Below are 5,829 nucleotides of genomic sequence, written 5' to 3'. Positions count from 1 at the left end.
ACTTGCTAGTAAATTACATAATTTATAATAGTTTATATTGCAACTTCAATTGATAAAATAGCCATCGAACATTGTCATGGCTAAATCATACCCAACACCACATCCATAAGTACACTAACTACGCACATTTCGTACACGCAGTGACAGGCACGGGAAGTTTACGTGGCACGCGCGTCCAGTTTCCGTGTGCGCAGGATGTTTTGCGCGAGCCCCATGAATTAGGAGCGGTTAAATGTATTAGGAATTGTACTGGACTTTGGACTGTGGAAAGCGCGGGAAATTCATAGCTATTTAGTCGAATTTAAAACTGCCAGTACTTTGACGTACGTAATCGATGTGCCAGTATGTCTATTAATACCAAGAAGTATTTACGCTTTGTAGTCAGTAAGTAGTACGTAGTTTTTTTTAAATATGATATTACATTTTGGTGGCCTGGCAAGGGTCGGCTTATACAAACACACAGGGCTTTAGGCGCTCGCAACCTTGTACGTTGATTAGTTTTATTCTTTTTTATACTACCAGTATGACTAATATCAAGTTTAGTGAAGCACGTAAAGCCGTAGGTCCTGCACCTGATCTCTCCGGTCATGTCAGATAGCTGTCTCACCGGACTATGAGAGTGAAGGAACGGAGAGTGCACCTGTATTGTACACACACTTGTGCACAATATCACCTCCGTTGAGATTGGCCGCCGTGGTCAAAATTAAGTTAGGGAGGATTCATTCGTTCCAGATTAAGTTTTTCGCACAATGTAAATCTTTCACTTTCTTTAGTAATTCATTTTTTCGCTTTCTATAGCTGCGAGAAATGAAGACAGTTTTAACCATATTTTATGCATAATTTAGACTAATTCGTTTACGAATATGACTATAAATTATGAGTAACGAATATACATTCGTGTTCATGGCCATTCGTCTGATTTCGACGAGTATTTACTTAAATTTATTTCTTATTTCTTAAATCAGATAATAGTCATTTCGTTGGCGCACTGTTGCAAGGCCTATTTGTTATTATTTTTGTGTTGGAAAAATTAAATCTAAAATTTTCGTGTTGGTAAATATTGCAAAGATCATATATTCTGGTTCCTCATTTCTTATGTTACGGGATTCGTGAATTTTTTTACTGAGATAGAAATAGGATTATGTCATAATAACTTTTGCTGGGGGCTTCACTGTGTGAAGGAGTTTTCCGATAAAAGTCCCGCTATATAATTTCTCGGGGTAGAAAGTAGCCTATAACCTTCCAAGGCCCTTAAACTCTCTCCATACCAAATTTCATAAAAATCTCTTCAATAGATTTTGAGAAAATCGATAACATACAGACAGACAGAAAATAGGCTCTTATAATATTATAATTATGTTACGTATGTATATATATCAAATAGAAATTACTAAACATGACGTGACGCACTTGATCGCTTGTCGACCTCTGCTAAATAAATCTTCTCAAGATTATTGCATAAATAAAATCAAATTAACTGCGATTAGTCAAAATATTTCCGTTGTCTTACGTGAGTTCCGGAGCGAATTTACGAATATAGGATTTGCGACAATGCCTATAGGCTTATATTTGATATTGATTAGGCTGCTTTTTATGATATCCTGTCACGCCTCCCTCAGGATGTGTAGGCATATCCGCCGTGTAAGTTCTCGGAAATAAAAAAAAAAATTCGGATACTGGCAAAAATCGAGCCGCGAATTGTGTTTAGGAGTAAAAATCTTTATTATTATTTTCTGCCCTAGGCTAAATCGTGTAGCTTTGATTTCTTCGTTTCTTAAACTAACTGGTTATGTAATAAAACATTACCTTGATTTAATTGGTATTACGGCCATCTTTTTTAAAATCGGAACGACAATTTAAAGAACAAAACATACATTGCAATTTACCCCATGCTAGAGCATCATCGAGTTAAAAGTAGCATACCCGTATATGCTAATTCAAAACATCTCAGAATATTTGCGTGAAAGTTACCTTCAAATACGGTCAACGGTTTGCGTAATGGGGTAACAACTATTTTACTCGTGCAGCCTGTGGGTCAGCTATACGCAGAAAACTTATAATGCTCTGCGAATCCAATACAATAACGCATTTAGATTGTTGTTGGGTTTCTCTCGTTTTTGTAGTGCGTCGGGGATGTTCGCCGGTATGCATACAGACGATTTTAGTGCGATAATGCGAAAGCGCGCGACATCACTGATGCGCAGGGTTTGGGGTGCGCCCAACAGCATTGTAGCCCTTGTAAGCAATGACTGTACAAGCGATGTTGTGAGACACTGGTTTGAGCTGCATAAGCCTGTTGCTCAGCTGGTGGGTCAGTGAATCGCACGCTGTAATGTTTTGTCTTATTATTGAGTTTTGTTATATGTGTAACTGTACGTACTAACATTTAATATAATATAATTATTGTAATTTACTAACACTATGGGTGTATACTATCCTGAAATAAATGTATTGAATTGAATTGAAACTTCCAAACATGCTGACTCTGACACGAGAGTTCCTTTAGGTTTGGCTGTCATGTCTGGCTAAGAAGCAGTGTACAGTCCCGATTCGAAGGGCATTTTTATTACGACTATCTTGAATCAGACTAACGAGTTTTGCAATTACAAAGGTCTCTGTGGTGTTGCTACTGTTTATGGTTCATCGTCATCAAATCAGCCTGTTTGTTCCCCTGCTCGGTATAGGACTCAGCTTTATCACGCCACTCTTTCCAGTTCGTACGCGCCACATCCACTGCCTGCGGTCACACCTCGCAATGTCATCTGGCCGTCGGGATGGTGGTTTGCCTCTCTCACTGTGACGGCTCCGTGGGTATCATTAGGTGACTCTTTTAGTCCAGTTGTTGTAGTCCTGTCCAGCCAAGTATCCCGCCCATCTCCACTTCAGTTTTGCAATGCGTGTCATCTTTTTATATTTATTAATGTGTGGTATTTATTCTAATGATTAAATGTTTTCGTTGTTTATTTTCATAAAAATATAACAGTTAAATGTTCTGTATTAAATTGATATACAGTTGATTCCTTCCTTTGAATAAACTCCTAACTTAAATATACTATACCAATACTGCTATCCACGAAAATAATATCTTAACTATAACTTGTCGACCTTTCTTTCGTGACGGCCTTGGGGCTCGATACACGCAACGGGACATTGTTTGCACAAGGTGTCCTTAAAGAAGATAGATCGTTAAATATTGTTTATGATATTATTTGTGCCCCGTTTTTGCGTATTAGTTGCAGTGTATAGGAACACGTAGCGACGCAATAAAGGGGGTTCTGGAAGACCTGTGTTTACTCCCAAAATCGCGCTTTACGCGATACATACTAAGAATTGTTTTGCACTAGATCCCTCAGGCAACGCCAGGCAGCCGGTTGTAATGTCAAATTCTTTCTGCATCAAGCTTATATAAATATATAAGTACACCGATAGTATATTGGTGGGGGATACGTGAATAATACACCCAATCCTGATACCACCAGCACTCACTTCAAGCCTAGTGGCTTAGGCCCGTGAATGCTGGCACTTATCGGCCTTACAGATCGAGCAGTAAATATTATAATAATAAATCTTTATTTGTGATATTAATATATTTTTTTTAAATAAATTGTTCGATAATATCTGCATTAGTTCAGTAACTGTGTCGTAGATATAGTATTTATTTGTCCATTTCTTTATGATATAAAGGGGAAAAAACGTTTCATTACCTCTACCTTATGGCTTTTAGGAACAGCTTGTATGCAGACTCGACCCTGGATAATGTATTGGTCACGACGCGGAGAATCCTGGCGCAGGGTCACGGCTCACGAATGCGTGTATATTTATTATTACATTTTTGTCTACATGCTTGATGAAATGCATTTCTTAGAAATACAGTTACATTGCAGGTTTGAGGAGATAAACTCAATATTGCCGACTTTGGGATTATATGTTGGGATATGTATGTACCTTGAATATATTCGTCATTCAGAACTTTAAGGGTAAACTATTTATTTATTTATTAGGGTTTCCAGTAGACTTAAAACTACGATTACAATAATTATGTATAACGTATTATTAACTATGTATACACGCATGTTATGTAGCATGTATAAGGGAGACTCATTCCATTTACCAGCCAATTCCAAGCCAACACTGAGGAGAAAAATTCAATATTACCGACTTTAGGATTATATGCCAGACCTTATTATATTCGTCACTAACGACCCGCCCCGGCTTCGCACGGGTGCAATGCTGATACTAAATACACTACAGAAAAACTGTGAACGTTGTATATAAAAACATAGCGGCCCGCTCTGGCTTCGCACGGGTATAACATAACAAAATAACAGTATTTCTCCACTATTTAATGGATGTTATTATACATATAAACCTTCCTCTTGAATCACTCTATCTATTAAAAAAAACCGCATCAAAATCCGTTGCGTAGTTTTAAAGATTTAGGTAAGCAAACAAAGGGACATAGGGACAGAGAAAGCGACTTTGTTTTATACTATGTAGTGATTTTCACCTTAATGCCGAGTTCGCCACTTAGTTGTTGCTGTATGGACAAGAAATTTGTAGGTACCTCGATATTATTTTGTTTTTTATACACATAAATTATGTAATTTGTTGATACAATATGTTCTACTGCGACTGTTACTTATTCTTTTTTTTTTACGTCATGGCAACATGTTCCCACTGCACTTAATGGTAAGTGGAGTACGGTTCAATAGAATATCGACTACAAGAGATGATTATCCCTCGACAGTCGACATAATTATGTCGGCCTGTTGAAACCGCATAATCACTGACTGATCCGAGAACGTGACACACTCACGTTGGCCACTATCGCAGGTCCTAACACCTTGTGTACGGTGGTCGCTATCCGGGCCAATAAAAAGATAACCTATGACCGGCATCTTCTTTCTTACGGACGTTTACGTACCTATTAAGGGTCCATACAAAATAAGACCTCAATAATCAACTTACAAGGCACTCTAATTCCCAAATAACCGTTAATAATATTTATAGTCTGATGGACGTTTGATTTTTACTTATTAGTGTTCATTGGTCAAATGAACAACCCCATGTAACGAGAGACCAATTGAGAAACATCCGGCTAATCATCTATTAATGAGAGTTGTGTTGGAACGATGCGTTGTTTGGATGCAATATTGATTGGCGATGTTTGTTTTTAACATTGACTTTACAGCACAAATGTTGAACATCAAGAAAAATTATAAGATCAATATTGATAATCAAACCTTATTTTATAGTATGGCTTCCGTCTTTCATAGGTTTTCACCAATGTCAAGTAGTAATAGCAAAATTTACGCTATGCGTAAATGTCCCTAAATTAACAAAGATATTTAATCAGTCCGTTACAATAACTATATAATAAAATAAAAACACACGCACAAACGAACGAGGTCGTAAGTCAACTGTACATCGCAATTAATATTCAAGTGGATATTGTTTTCAAATTTTGACCATGTTCATAATATGAGCGGAAATTGTAGTTAACGGTGGGTGTTCGACTCGTCATGCGATTGTTCCGTAAAGGATTTCTACGTGTGTTGCGTTCGCAGTGTAGACTTGTACTATCATAATGCGGGGTGCAGATCTAAAACTAATAAATAGCTTAGATTAGCTCGCTTGACTCAAAAAAATATAGCACAACCTCTATACTGCCGGGCTAAGCTCAAAAAAAAAAATAAAAATCATGTTTGTATTCTTTGTGAATTTATCGTTCGCTTTAACGGTGAAGGAAAACATCGTGAGGAAACCTGCACATCCGAGAAGTTCTCTATAGGAATTTCGAAAGTGTGTGAAGTCTGCTAAACCCGCACT

Source organism: Manduca sexta, chromosome 6, assembly GCF_014839805.1.
Source record: "Manduca sexta isolate Smith_Timp_Sample1 chromosome 6, JHU_Msex_v1.0, whole genome shotgun sequence".
Taxonomy (NCBI): Eukaryota; Metazoa; Arthropoda; class Insecta; order Lepidoptera; family Sphingidae; genus Manduca; species Manduca sexta.
The sequence above is the reverse complement of the archived record's forward strand: the minus strand, read 5'-3'. Positions refer to the sequence as shown.